The sequence below is a fragment of the Taudactylus pleione genome, unplaced genomic scaffold (genome assembly GCF_031769625.1).
Source record: "Taudactylus pleione unplaced genomic scaffold, aTauple2 ptg000032l, whole genome shotgun sequence".
NCBI classification, from domain to species: Eukaryota; Metazoa; Chordata; class Amphibia; order Anura; family Myobatrachidae; genus Taudactylus; species Taudactylus pleione.
This window is the reverse complement of record NW_028284434.1, coordinates 37,104,064-37,119,291: the sequence shown is the minus strand read 5'-3', so window position 1 is coordinate 37,119,291 and position 15,228 is coordinate 37,104,064.

Sequence of the window (15,228 nt, the reverse complement as noted above, 5' to 3'; positions counted from 1 at the left end):
TGTGTGTGCACAGCCATGGTGTGCTTATGTTTGACATGCAACCATTGATGGTTCAACCTTCAAAGGATTTCTAGCAATGGTTTGTAACCATCAACCTTTAATGTTGTGTCCTTCGATGGACAACGCTAATCTCTACTAATTTACCTAGCAAATTGCGGAATTACACAGCAGGGGGGGGGGACATAATGACGTGGTTTGTGTCGTCATGGCCCTGCACTTGCCTTTTGGAGCCTTACAGTACTTTCAAAAAGTAGGCAAGTATGTTTTTGTCACATACCCAGAACTAGTGTTCATTCTAGCACCCTGCACCTGTCACAACACCTGCAGTTCCTCTTTCCTGTCTGGGCTGTCGCTTGCTGTTCTGGTGCTTCTAGCACACTCAACTAATGCAACCAGAGTGTGCTAGAAGCACAGAGCAGAGAGTGACACCCCAGCCTGGGGGACCCAGGGCTGTCTATAGTTTATGTTGGTCACTAATGTCTGTATTATGTAGCAGTCACTAATGCTGTCTGTAGTATATGGTGATCACTGATACTCTGTATTATATGGTGGTCATATAAGTAGATGGCAGGGCTGGACTGGTCTTTTGGCAACAGTAGTATATGCCCCTGGGTTACACAGAAGAGAACAGTAGTGTATGTACCTGGGTTACACCAGGAGAGAACAGTAGTGTATGCACCTGGGTTACACCAGGAGAGAACAGTAGTGTATGCGCCTGGTTACACCAGGAGAGAACAGTAGTGTATGCGCCTGGGTTGCACCAGGAGAGAACAGTAGTGTATGCCCCTGGGTTACACCAGGAGAGAACAGTAGTGTATGTGCCTGGTTACACCAGGAGAGAACAGTATTGTATGCGCCTGGGTTACACCAGGAGTAAACAGTAGTGTATGCACCTATATTACACCAGGAGAGAACAGTAGTGCATGCGCCTGTGTTACACCAGGAGAGAACAGTAGTATATGTGCTAATTTTACATCAGGAGATAACAGTAGTATATGTGCCTGGTTTACACCAGGAGAGAACTGTAGTAAATGCCCCTGGGTTACACCAGTATAGAACAGTAGCATATGTGCCTGGGTTACACCAGGAGAGAACAGTAGTATATGTGCCTAGGTTACACCAGGAGAGAACAGTAGTATATGTGCCTGGTTTACACCAGGAGAGAACAGTAGTAAATGCCCCTGGGTTACACCAGGAGAGAACAGTAGTGTATGCCCCTTGGTTACACCAGGAGAGAACAGTAGTGTATGCGCCTGGGTTACACCAGGAGAGAACAGTATTGTATGCGCCTGGGTTACACCAGGAGTAAACAGTAGTGTATGCACCTATATTACACCAGGAGAGAACAGTAGTGCATGCGCCTGTGTTACACCAGGAGAGAACAGTAGTATATGTGCTAATTTTACATCAGGAGATAACAGTAGTATATGTGCCTGGTTTACACCAGGAGAGAACTGTAGTAAATGCCCCTGGGTTACACCAGTATAGAACAGTAGCATATGTGCCTGGGTTACACCAGGAGAGAACAGTAGTATATGTGCCTAGGTTACACCAGGAGAGAACAGTAGTATATGTGCCTGGTTTACACCAGGAGAGAACAGTAGTAAATGCCCCTGGGTTACACCAGGAGAGAACAGTAGTGTATGCCCCTTGGTTACACCAGGAGAGAACAGTAGTGTATGCGCCTGGGTTACACCAGGAGAGAACAGTAGTGTATGCGCCTGGGTTACACCAGGAGAGAACAGTAGTGTATGCGCCTGGGTTACACCAGGAGAGAACAGTAGTGTATGCGCCTGGGTTACACCAGGAGAGAACAGTAGTGTATGTGCCTGGGTTACACCAGGAGAGAACAGTAGGGTTTACACCAGGAGAGAACAGTAGTAAATGCCCCTGGGTTACACCAGGAGAGAACAGTAGTGTATGCCCCTTGGTTACACCAGGAGAGAACAGTAGTGTATGCGCCTGGGTTACACCAGGAGAGAACAGTAGTGTATGCGCCTGGGTTACACCAGGAGAGAACAGTAGTGTATGCGCCTGGGTTACACCAGGAGAGAACAGTAGTGTATGCGCCTGGGTTACACCAGGAGAGAACAGTAGTGTATGTGCCTGGTTACACCAGGAGAGAACAGTAGTGTATGCGCCTGGGTTACACCAGGAAAGAACTGTAGTAAATGCCCCTGGGTTACACCAGTATAGAACAGTAGTATATGTGCCTGGGTTACACCAGGAGAGAACAGTAGTATATGTGCCTGGGTTACACCAGGAGAGAACAGTAGTAAATGCCCCTGGGTTACACCAGGAGAGAACAGTATTGTATGCACCTATATTACACCAGGAGAGAACAGTAGTGTATGCGCCTGTGTTACACCAGGAGAGAACAGTAGTATATGTGCTAGTTTTACATCAGGAGATAACAGTAGTATATGTGCCTGGTTTACACCAGGATAGAACTGTAGTAAATGCCCCTGGGTTACACCAGTATAGAACAGTAGTATATGTGCCTGGGTTACACCAGGAGAGAACAGTAGTATATGTGCCTGGGTTACACCAGGAGAGAACAGTAGTTAATGCCCCTGGGTTACCCCAGGAGAGAACAGTAGTAATCGCGCCAGTTTTACATATGGAGGGAACAGTATCTTATAGAGAACCGAGGCTACTACCTGCCCAATTTCACTACCATTAAACTTTAAATCAATCCCAGATATTATTAGCAAAATAACAACCTATATCACAGGTATGCAGTTTTTACTGTAGCTGTATCCGTTAGCACATGAATTCAACAAAAACACAGTGAAAATACTGCCTAATATGAGAAAATCCAGTGTTTAACCCTGCTGTTCCTTTCCACTATTTGTACCAATAGAGTCCTTTGCATATTTTTTAAATAAACCAAAACTGAGTTTCCTAAAATGTTATTACATGAAGTCAATACATGAAGACGCCTTGAGGAAGATACGGATTTGTAGTATTGAAACGCGTTGACAGAGAGGGAAGTTCGTAGAGGAGTGCAGTGGACCATAACTGTTTGGCTGATTCGGACCTCCGGGGATGCCTGGGTAACATCTTTACCAATTGCCTTTATTGTATGCTAACTCAATCTAGTAGACCATTGAACTTGGTGAGAGTCCACTACATCCATTTGCTTGTTTATGTGCTTTTACTTTTAATAAATATAGTTTTACACTATTGGAGATTTCTCCATTTATTTTTATGGGCAAATTGGATCTGAGGAAGATATACCATTAAAGTGAACTTCAAAGTTGTGGGTCATTCACTCTCCCCCTGATGCTTATTTGTCTACCTTAAAAATGTAGACCATCAAATCTGGTAGGAGAGCCTATACTCATTTAAAGATTTTATTTTCGAGTGACATATCTCACTATGGAAGATTGTTTTCATTATGATTTGGAGGTGGTCATAAGTAATTGAAGCATTCAAGTGGAACCACCATTTCTTGAGCATCATATTAGAAGCTCCCTTCGAGTACTTACCTGTTGATTTAGCGCTGAGAGACCCTTTGGTGATATTTTTCTTTTTGCTGAGTATTTGGAAGTGTGGGGTGACACTGACTACATCGAGGGGTCACACTAGCTGCTATTTGGGCGCACATGTTACTTTCACATTGTTTGTTTTGATTAGGGTTGTGCTTCTGTTTATACACATATTTTTTGATTGGCAGCCACAAGCACTGGCTTTGCCTATCGCAATGATCATAAATAATTTGATTTGGTCCCAGACCCACATCTCAAGGCACCCCTGCAAGTGCCCTGAGGCACCCAGTTTGGGAACTACTGCTATATGTACAAATTGACGCTCAGGTCGTTGTTTGTCCCCATTTTACTTCTGTTTTCAATTCTCACTGAACATTTAATGTTTTCTGTTCTGTTTCTCTGTTGGTTTTCCCAATGTGCAGCACAACCCCCATCCCCCCTCCAACACTCACACCTTCTGCCTGCGACTAGATATTTTCTGCAATATTATCGGGAGAATGGCGCATGCAGCAAAGATAGCAAAGCTTCTGGGACAGTGGCAGATTGAGGGTTGGTTTGGGCTGGAACATGCGTGGGATGCTGAAGAGGAGCCTTGGGAGGTGTAAATAAACCTTGGTGGCTTGAGCCAGGACTTCATGTATTGCTGTCGTGAGGTAGAGGAGCTGCATAGGATGATTGGCCCGAGGGAGAGAACAAGAATGGAATGTGTTCATTAATCAGCAAGTTGGAATGAGAACTGGAGATGATAATACTGAATGAATGAGCAGAATCGGATTGGGACCGATAATGTTGAAATGAGAGCTGGATCGGTTTGAGACTGATGTTGATGATTTGAAAAACTTGATGGATTTGAATCCGATGTTGACAAATTGATGAACTTGATCGGTTTGAGACCGATGTTGAAGAATTGAAGAACTTAATTGATACGAATCCAATGTTGGAAGCATCAGATGAGACCGATGGTTGGAAGTATCGGCTGGAACCAATGGTGACTGTAAGAACAAGTCTCAGGGCCTGATTCAGAGCCGCTCGTAAGCGGCCGCTCGTTCGTTCCGAGCGATGTTTGCCCAACTGCGCATGCGTACGGATCGTAATACGCATGCGCGAACCAGTCAGTGCGGCCGAAAATCGTTTGTTCGCTAAATAGCGGATGCCTGCTATTTTGAGTGACAGAATGAGGCGTATGTGGGTGGTAACGGGAAGGTGCTTGAAAACGGGGAGTGGAGATCCGAACGCAGGCGTGCTTAAAGGTCAAAACGGATGTTTTAAGGGTGTGCATAATTAAAACAGCAGCGTCATTGACCACGTCACTGGGTTATTTTATAGTCAGAACTGCTCGTAAAATTGTGGCAGGAAAAACCAACCCCAAGAATAGCGAGCAGTTCATACGCTGGTCGATGTACTCGATTAATCTAATAAATAGCGGACATGACGTAGGATGCGAGCGGCCAGGGGGCGTATTTTTTCAAAAAACGACCGCAAGTTTGGTTTGCTCGTTCAGACCTAGAGGCGTGAACAGACCGCAAAGAGCGAGCGGTTCATTTGAATAGCCACCCCTATTTTCTGAACGAGCGAGCGCAAATAGCGTCTGGCTCTGAATCAGGCCCTCAGTGTTAAAAACCAGACTGGTGTGCAAGATGGTATAGGAGACTTGTTTACCAGATATAGCAAAGCCGGCCCTAAGCAATTTGATACCCTAGGTAAGCTTTTTGTAGCAGATAATCCCACCACCAAATTTTTGGTACACGGACACCGAAAATAACACATTGGTTTATGAGTTATTTTTTATTGTTAAAGAAACAAGTGCTAAATGCACAAAATATACAAATATCCAGGCATCCTTCTTTGTTATGATCTGTGGTACAGAGGTGAAAGGCATAAAATTAGTCTGTCAGACTTATTATACTGCTGCGTGCCTCTTCATTGTGGCGGGCCCAGGTTGGTGCAATGTACCGGCTGCATCTCCTCTATTTCCGTCTCTGAGCACCCCTCTCCCTGTCTCACAGCACCCATCACCACAGATCACAGAGGCAGCCAACAACACACAGCAACCCTCATCCAGCAGCCCCCATACAGAACCCTTATGCCCTCTCTAAGCACAGCACCCCTCATCCAGCAGCACGGATCACAGCCACACCAATCACCCCTCACCCGGCCAGCACACAGCACCAGCACCCCTCACTACATACTGAGCTGACTTTAATCAAATAACACAGTCACTTTTAAAAACTGGCTGCTGTTTTGCAGCTCCTGCTGAATCCTCCTCATTGCACTTTGTGGGGGTGGCTTTGTAGGGGTGGCGCTGGCAGGCTGCAGGGAGTCAGTGCAAGCTAGCCTGCTGGACTCCACAAAGGCCCACGGGAGGAGGAGCTGCTGCGGCTGGGCATGTGCAGCAGCCCTATTCTAGAGTCCAGCAGCCATTTTTGATGCCCAGTGCCCACTGTGCAGTCTGCTACACTGCTCCAGCCTCCCTGGAGCTGTTAGCTTTTGCAGTGGCAGCCCGCTGTTGCTGGCTATGAGCTGCCTGCTGCAGTTGCTGCTCATTTGCAGCTGAGAGCTCTGATCTTGGCTGCCTAACCACTAGCAAAACCCTGCCGTCCAGGTGTTACTCCGTTGCCGCTCACTGTTTGCTGCTACCGAGCCTTATCAGAGCTCAGCTGACGGCTCCGATCGGACCCAGCAGTAGCAAACAGTGGACTCTGTGCAGCGGCAGCAGCAGCTGCCCCAGCTGGCAGCAGCTGCCCTATGCCTCAGTGCCTACCCCAAACCTCTGCCGACCGTCAGCCCTAGGTGGGCATGGATGCCCCATGGCATCCCAAATGCCCTAGGCATTTGTTTAGTTTGCCTATATCTAGGGCCGGCTCTGAGATATAGGAACTGGATATAATGGACTGGGACCATTCAGATACAGAGTACCTGGGAGCTCAGCACTGAGCTGTAAGCATTAAGTGACATTGTACTTGGCAACAGAGGCCATTCTGGAAATGGAATTTATAGGGGAGGATCCCCAGGGATTGAATGCGATCAGCTGGTCTGGGAGCAGCGCTCTGAGTGGAGAAAGAGCATCAGGTGACAGAGTCCAACATGGCTGCATCCATACTGTTGTTTAGGAGGTAAATCTGGCATGCAGCCTGTGTGCCATCATGCTAGGAAGACACTCTGTGAGCAAGAGGCTGCGGAGAGCCATCTCCGTGCTCAGTAACAGGACACTGAGCAGACGTGGCAGGAGCAGCACAGACAAACCTCGGCACCAGCCGGAAGCGAAGTGCAGCATGAGCGGACCTCTGTGCTATCCTGGACAAGCACCGGAGCGGTAAGAAAGTGCTTTTAATAGTCTGGAGCGTGACAGCACCATCCCCTTTGACGGGTAACCCCAGAACACCTCTTAGGCTTTCGAGGAAACTTGGCATGGAACGCCCGTATCAACTGAGGAGCGTGGACGTTCGAGGCAAAAGTCCAGAAATGTTCTTCTGGGCCGTGGCCCTTACCAATCGATTAAGTATTGGAGACATCCAATACCGGATTCGAGAGTCCAGAATCTTTGCCACTTCATACTGAACTCCACGATGAGTCTGGACTGTGGGTGCCTTTGGAAGCGCAGAATGAAACCAGTTGAGTATGAGTGGTTTCAATAAAGAAATATGGAAGAAATTTGCTATCCTCAGAAAGGAAGGTAGCTTGAGTTTGAATGAAACTGGGTTGATTACACGCTCAATGGAAAATGGCCCAATGTAGTGGGGCGCAAATTTCATGGATGGCATTCTTAACTGCAGAGAGCTAAACTCGATCAGCTTCCCAGAGACTGGGAACTTCTCTCCTCTTCCTGTCAGCAAACTTCGCAGAAGCCTTCACAAGGAAAGAGCAGATCTCTTTGCAAATCTTGGAGAAGTGCTGCAAGGGCGTGGTCAGGTTGTGAGGCAGGGATCGGCTGAAACTCAGGAACTCGATGGTGAAGGCCATAAGTGGCCTACAAGGTTGTGGAACCAGATGAAGAATGGTACTGATTGTTGTTACAAAATTCCGTCCAAGGAAGCGTTTCCACCCAGTTGTCCTGGGAGGAGGATATGTATAAATGAAGAAAAGATCTTGGTTGACTCTTTCCATCTGGCCATTAGACTGGGGGTGGTAGGCAGTGGAGAAATTGAGCTTGACTTGAAGTGAGGAACACAAGGAATGCCAAAACTTGCCAACAAACTGCACTCCCTGGTCAGAGATGATTTCCAGAGGTAGTCCATGGAGTCTAAAGATTTCTTGTATGAATAACTGAGACAACTTGGGATCTGATGGAAGACCGGTGAGGGGTATGAAGTGAGCCATCTTGGTGAACCGGTCAAGTACCAACCAGATGGTGTTGAACTTGTTTGAAACCAGGAGGTTGATAATGAAGTCCATCGACAGATGTGACCATGGTTGATGTGGAACGGAGAGTGGAAGTAACTGGCCTGTTGGAGACTATCTAGGCACTTTATGCTGGGCGCACTTGTTACAAGTGGCAATAAAGTCTTGGACGTCTTTTCTGAGAGAGGGCCACCAGTGATACCTGGAAATGAACTCAAAGGTCTTTTGTATGCCTGCATGACCTGCGAAGCAGGATACATGAGCCCAATGTAGCAGTTTCTTGCATAATGCGGGCTTGACAAGAGTTTTCCCAACAGGTTTTGAGGATTCTACTCTGACTGCAGAGAAAGCTACTGGATCAATGATGAGATGCTCCTCAGTGGATGTAGTCTCATTTTCTTGCTCCATGGAGTGAGAGAGGGCATCAGCCTTTCAGTTCTGGACCCCTGGACGAAAAGACAATTTGAAATTAAATTGTGAGAAGAAGAGAGCCTATCTGGCTTGCCTCGGATTCAGACAATGGGCTGTCTTAAGATATAAGAGGTTTTTGTGGTCTGTGACAATGGATATGGGATGCACAGCTCCTTCCAAAAGATAGTGCCACTCCTCCTAGGCTAACTCGATAGCGAGAAGTTCTTGATCCCCAATAGATTAGTTGCAGTCAGCTGGAGTGAATTTTCTTGAGAAAAATCCACAGGGGTGGAGAAAACCATCAGAAGCGCGTTAAGAGAGCACAGCTCCGCCTCCTACAGAAGAAACATAAATCCCCAAGACGAATGTGTCACGGCCAGGGTTTCTTCGCATGGTAGTCTCCGGGTATTACCTGTGAGGTCGTTATGGCGGGGGGTCTCTGGCAGCGGTGCTGGTGTTTGGCGAGGGGCATTGGCTGCGTGTGATTCTGTGCGGGCACATTGTCATTAGGCCTGGTGAGGTCTGGTGGTGTTTCCGTTCCATTGGCATGGGCGCCGCCATCTTGCCTGCGGCCATGTGATTCCGGCTGTCCAATCCTGGTAGGTCATGTGCTCATTCCAGCCAGTCACAGCGCGTCACTGAGTATTTAGGAAGGTCCAGAGCCTTCCTTCCTTTGCCAGTGCAACGTGTTTCTCATTTGCGGCTGAGAGAGAGTACCTGTGCCTTACCTGCCTGCCTGTTACGCTATTAGCCTGAACCTTGCCTGCTCCAACCTGCTGGATTACCCTGCACCCTCCACATACCTTTCACCTGCCTGAGTACCTGAACCTGCTGTTCCCTGCACTTCACTCCCAGCTGGACTTCATTACCACAGCCTGCATTTGTTACAGCTCATCATTCCTGCATTCAGTTACAGCTCATCATATCTGCACTCTGTTACAGCTCACTATATTTGCTTACTGGACTGTTTCTGCCTGTCACTATCTGGACATTTCCCATTAACCCCCACTACAGTTATCAAGTGCACTTTAGTGCTATACCTGGACTTTTTATTATGCCATTCCCATGTCTTCTAAGTCACTTATTAAAAACTCCACTTTTTCATTTAAGTCTGCTTCTGTGTCTGCTCCTATCACCACCCCGGGTCCACAACAAATTTAGAACCTCACAGAATGGCTGTGTGACATCAAATTGACGAAGAACAGGAGCTGAAATTAACTTCTGTTTGATTTTTTGGAAGGCTTTATTTGCTTTCTCTGACCATTGGGATGGATTGACACCTTTCCGGGTGAGATCGGTAATAGCTGCAATGATGGTGGAAAAGTTCTTTATGAATTTGTGATATGTAGTAGTTCGCAAATCCTAGGCAGTGCTGAAAAGTCCTGAGAGTATGAAGAAGCGGCCATTCCTGAATTGCATGGAGCTTTTCTGGGTCCATTTTGAGACCAGAACCTAAAATTATATATCCCAGGAAGGGAATAGACTTTACCTCGAAAACACATTTCTCCAAATTGCAGTAGAGACTATTCGAACGGAGACTTGTCAGAACCTTATTTACTTGCCGGCGATGTTCTTCGAGATCATTGGCGAATATGAGAATATCTGCACACAAAGAAGAAATACAGGTGCTCAACTCCAAATTAACTGATTGTATATAAATAAATACATTTCTGCAGTGAATAGAGGTTTTTGGCATAATCTTGGCCAAGGTTATGGGCCTGCCCACCACATCCGGGTAACATCTGTCGGGTAGGTCCTAACATACTAGGGTTCAAATCCAGAGCGCAGGACACCTCCAAACTGGCCCAGCTAAGCCGCCTCAGGGCACCGCCATAGTAGGAAAAGTGCAGTGTAAAAGAGATAGTTAAGAGCAGCCACAGCTACATATAAAGAATGAAAATAAAAAAGTGAAGTACATATATAATAAACAGTGAAGGGTTAAAATGTGTTATAAAAGAAAAATGTGTTATAATGCGGTGCCCTGAAACAAATCAACCAAAGCAATCCAGGGGGACCCACGCCCCAAAAATGAACCAAAGCTGCACTACACAGTCTAAGTATTTGCAGGACTTCCCTATATTGTGCCTCTGACTGGTGCGCATATTGCTATGCCAGACTCCATGCTCTAAACCAATGTAGTAGGGGTGCTAGTCTGAGTGGAAAGTGTCTCAGGCTTTCCAGGTGTGCAAAGCAATGCACTGATTGGATATGAGAATATCATCAAGATAGACAACAACATGTTTGTACAACAGATCGTGGAAAATCTCATTGACATAGTGATGGAATACTGCGGGAGCATTGCTGAGAAAGAAAGGGCATAACAAGGTACTCGTAGTGACCGTCACGGGTGTTAAACGCAGGCTTCCAATCATCTCCTTCCCAAATTCGTATGAGATTATATGCTCCTCACAAGTCCAATATGGTGAAGATTGTGGCTCCACTGACTCGGTCAAAAAGCTCTGTGAGCAGAGGGAGAAGATAGCAGTATTTAATGGTGATGTAATTGTTACCTGTAGTCGATGCAGGGGCGCAGACCTCCATCCTTTTTGACGAAAATTAGGCCCGCACCAGTGGGAAAGGCGGAAGAGCAGATGAACCCTTTCTCCAAATTCTCTTGAAAATAGCCATGGCCTTTGTTTCTGGGAGTGATAGCGGATAAGTTTACCCTCTGGGAGGAGATTTCAATTAAACAATCTCATTCATGGTGAGGAGGAAGAATATCAGCACCACCTTTACTGAAAAAAAATCAGTGAATTCCAATAAGGATCAGGAGGAGTATCTGGATGAGATGGTACTGCAGAGCATACTGGAAGAACTTTTTGGAGGCAAGATCCGAAGCAGGAAGATCCCCAAGCGGTGATTTGTGAGGTCCTCCAGTCAATTTGAGGATTATACAGGGGAAGCCAGGGCAAACCCAGAACTATGGAATGCGAGGCCCTGGGTATGACAAGAAAACTTAAAAGTTCAGAGTGCAGAGCACCAATCTTGAATCACAAAGGTTGAGTCTAAAGGGTAATTTTACCCCCAAGGATGCGGCTTCCTTCAACCGCTGTGAGGTACATAGAATGAAGCAGACTCTCAGTTGGTAATGCCCACCGCTGGACTAGTCCAGGTGTGATGAAGTTGCCATCTGCGCCTGAATCCAACAGAGTCGACATACTTGAAGCACTTGGCCACTTGAAGAGAAACTGAAAGAATGCAATCTGTTTTCTTTGGAGAGGAATGAACTACTCCTAACTTAGCCTCTCCTTGCCGAGATAGGAGTGGGAGTTTCCAGGACGCTTGGGACAATTGTTGAGCTGATGAGAAGGAGCAGCACAGTATAGACAGAGATTTTCAGACTGTCACCTTCTGCGTTCTTCCTGTGATAGACGAGAATGGTTGATTTCCATCGGTTCCTCTTTGGGAGAAGAAACTGACTGAGGCAAGACTGTCGCTTTAGGTTTAGGATGAATGAATCTCCCTCTCTCAATATCATGTTCTTTAAAACCACTTAACTGATGATTTTTCTGGAAAAACTGGTCAAAAATTGCCAGGCCCTCAGGAGAGTCTGGAGAGTCAGAAGAAAATTTCCTCTTAAAAAACATAGGGGTGGTGCAGTCGCACCTTGTCAGCTGAAGTACGTCAGTTAAAAGGTTAAAACGTAAGTCCACCTTGGTGCACAAGGAGATCATGTCCTCTAACTTGCCAGGAGATCACGAGTAAAAAGAACATCTTTAATTTTGTCGGATAAGCCTTCCAGAAGGCTGCATAGAATGCTCCATCATTCCAAGAGCTTTCTAATGCTAGTATTTGAAAACTGCACCAGATACTGACCTAAAGAATTTATACCCTGGCATAGCCATACAAGGTCTGAAGATGCAGATGGCACTCTCCCAGGCTCGTCAAAGATTTGGCGGAATGCCGTAACAAATTTCTTGTAAAATGTTAGAATGGCATCCGATCTTTCCCATAATGGTGAAGCCCAGTCTAAAGCGGATCCAGATAATAGGGAGATGATATATGCCACACAGGTATGGTCCATAGGAAAATTGCTAGGTTGGAGCTCAAACTGTATTTCACATTGATTTAGAAAGCCCCTGCAATTTTTGGGGTTCCCATCAAATTTTGCAGGAGTAGGAATGTGCAAACGAGGTGCCACTGAGGAAACTGGAACCGGAGAAATCGTAATGGATAAAGTGGCAGCTCCAGAGCCTCTCGGAGTGGATTGGATGTTATCCAGCCAGTTAGTCAGTTCTTGGAGGAACTGTACCACCTGACCGTGCACCACATATTGGTGTTTTAGGCGATCAACAAGATCAGGTGTAAACCCAGCAGCTTGTACCTGATTCTTGGCTGGATCCATGGGCCGGTACAAACTGTCAAGTTTGAGGGTTGGTTTGGGTAGGAACCGGCGTGGGAGTCTGAAAGGGAGATAGAAATATTGCAGTGGATGATGGTCCCGAAGGCAAGGACAGAAATAGAATGTCTTTATTAAACAGCAGGTTGGAATGATAACTGGAGATGATAATACTGAATGAATGAGCAGAATCGAATTGGGACCAATGATGCTGGATTGAGAGATAGATCAGTTTGAGACCGATGTTGATGATTTCAAGAACCTGATGGATTTGAATCCGACGGTAAAGAATTGATTAACTTGGTCGGTTTGAAACCAATGTTGAAGAACTTAATTGATATGAGTCCAATATTAATTCATTGAACTTGATTGATTGGGACCGATGTTGAGGAATTGAAGAACTTAATTGGTAAGAGTCCAATGTTGGAAGCATCAGATGAGATCGATGGTGGCTGTAAGGACAAGTCTCAGTGGTAAAAACCACAGGGCAGTGGTTCTCAAACTCGGTCTTCAGGACCCGGGTGTGGTATAAGAAATAGACAGTAATTAGTTAGACAATGTCTAGATAGACACCAGATGTTAGATGTCTGTCAATAGTTAGACAGGGACAAAAGTCAGAAACAGTAAAGTTCGACATGTAAATAGTTGACAGGTACAAAAGGTCAACAAGGTGAAACGTTTGAGATGAAAATAATTAGGCCAAAGGATAGGGGAGGTTCAAGGACAACTCTAGGCCCTGATTCCATTTTACTATGTATGGTTAGATAGGCAGGTCTAGTAGACATACATATATGGGCACTTGAAGAAGCCACAGGGTGAAACGCGTGTTGCCCAAAGGAGGAGATCACATCGGATTATGTACACGGTATCCCTGATATTATGCAGCAAGATTCCCTCACGTATGGCTGATCACAGGCAGGGTTGTCAGCTGGTATAGTACACTCTGTTTTTTCTCTATTATGATCCTGTGCAGATAGTGAGCATTATCCTCACCAAGGGAATCATTCCCCAATATCTGTAAATAGAGTGTTATGAGTCTATGTCTCATAGTAGGGCAGCCTCTTTACTACTAAGCATTCACTGCAATACTATTTGCACATGTTTAGATAGTACTGCAGGACTTTGCATGGAACAGAGACTTTCTATTTCTAACTACTCTTTACCAGCGTTTCCAATTACCCTTAGGCATATTTTATGTTAATCTCAATATGAAGTCACAATATATCAGCCATGTATTGATCTATTTATTTTGGAACATTGACAAGTGAGGTATAATATTTCGGAAATACACTGAGAACACTAACCAACTGTTACTTGCAAGATTGTTTCTAATATCTGCAGTGAGAATTGCTGATACATCATTATCTCCGATATCATTTGATAACTGTTTATTGAAGGTTATGATCACTACACTTCCTTCATTTCAACAGATACTTTTTGTTCTTATATTTTTCACCCCTAATATTGGAGAACCAATATGGTGCTTCAAATATTGATTTTATTAAGGTGATTTAAGATTGGTTTAGATCAAATTACTTGACACATTGTGTCTAATACTTAGCATGCTAGAGGGATACAGCTACCTTGCTGACTAATTAGATTTCTATCCAGAACTATACGGTCCCTTCCCACTCTCCCTGTACTAATCTTTCTGTACTCTTAACAGCTCCATCTCTGGGAACTGACAGCAGATGCAAGAAATATTTCCATCATTTGTATTTGTAGAGGGTAACTCTCATTGACTACCTCTGCTGACGGGCATGTGATTAAAAGCAGATTATCACTTCATCAAGATACACAGATGCTTTTCATTACTGTACTGTTATGATTATGGGCTATCCCCATACAGTTTGTTTTGTACTTAGTCAGGTGCATAAATATTAGGACATTGACAGAATTTTCATATTTTGGCTTCTATTCAGCACCACAATGGCTTTGAAATAAAACAAACAATATGTGCTTTAACTGCAGACTTTCAGATTTAATTTGAGGGTAATTACATCCAAATCAGGTGAACGGTGTAGGAATTACAATGGTTTCTATATGTGTCTCCCACTTTTTAAGGGGCCAAAAGAAATGGGACTATCAACTCAAAAGCTATTTCATGGACAGGTGTAGGCTATTCCCTCGTTATTTCATTATCAATTAAGCAGTGAGCATCTGGAGGTCTGGAGTTGATTCTAGGTGTGACATTTGCATTTGGAATCAGTTGCTGTTGACTCTCAATATGAGATCCAAAGAGCTGTCACTATCAGTGAAGCAAGCCATCATCACTGTGGTGGATGACAGAAGAATTATTTCCCTGGTGAAGAAAAACCCCTTCACAACAGTTGGCCAAATCAAGAACACTTGAGGTAGGAGGTAGGTGTATATGTGTCAACAATCAAGAGAAGACTTCACAAGAGTGAATATAGAGGGTTCACCACAAGATGTAAACCATTGGTGAGCCTCAAAAACAGGAAGTGGAATGTTATGCAATGGCCAAGTCAATCCCCTGACCCGAATCCAATTGAGCATGCATTTCACTTGATGAAGACAAAACTGAAGGGAAAATGCCCCAAGAACAAGCAGGAACTGAAAACATTTGCAGTAGAGGCCTGGCAGAGCATCACCAAGGATGAAACCCAGCGTCTGGTGATGTCTATGCGT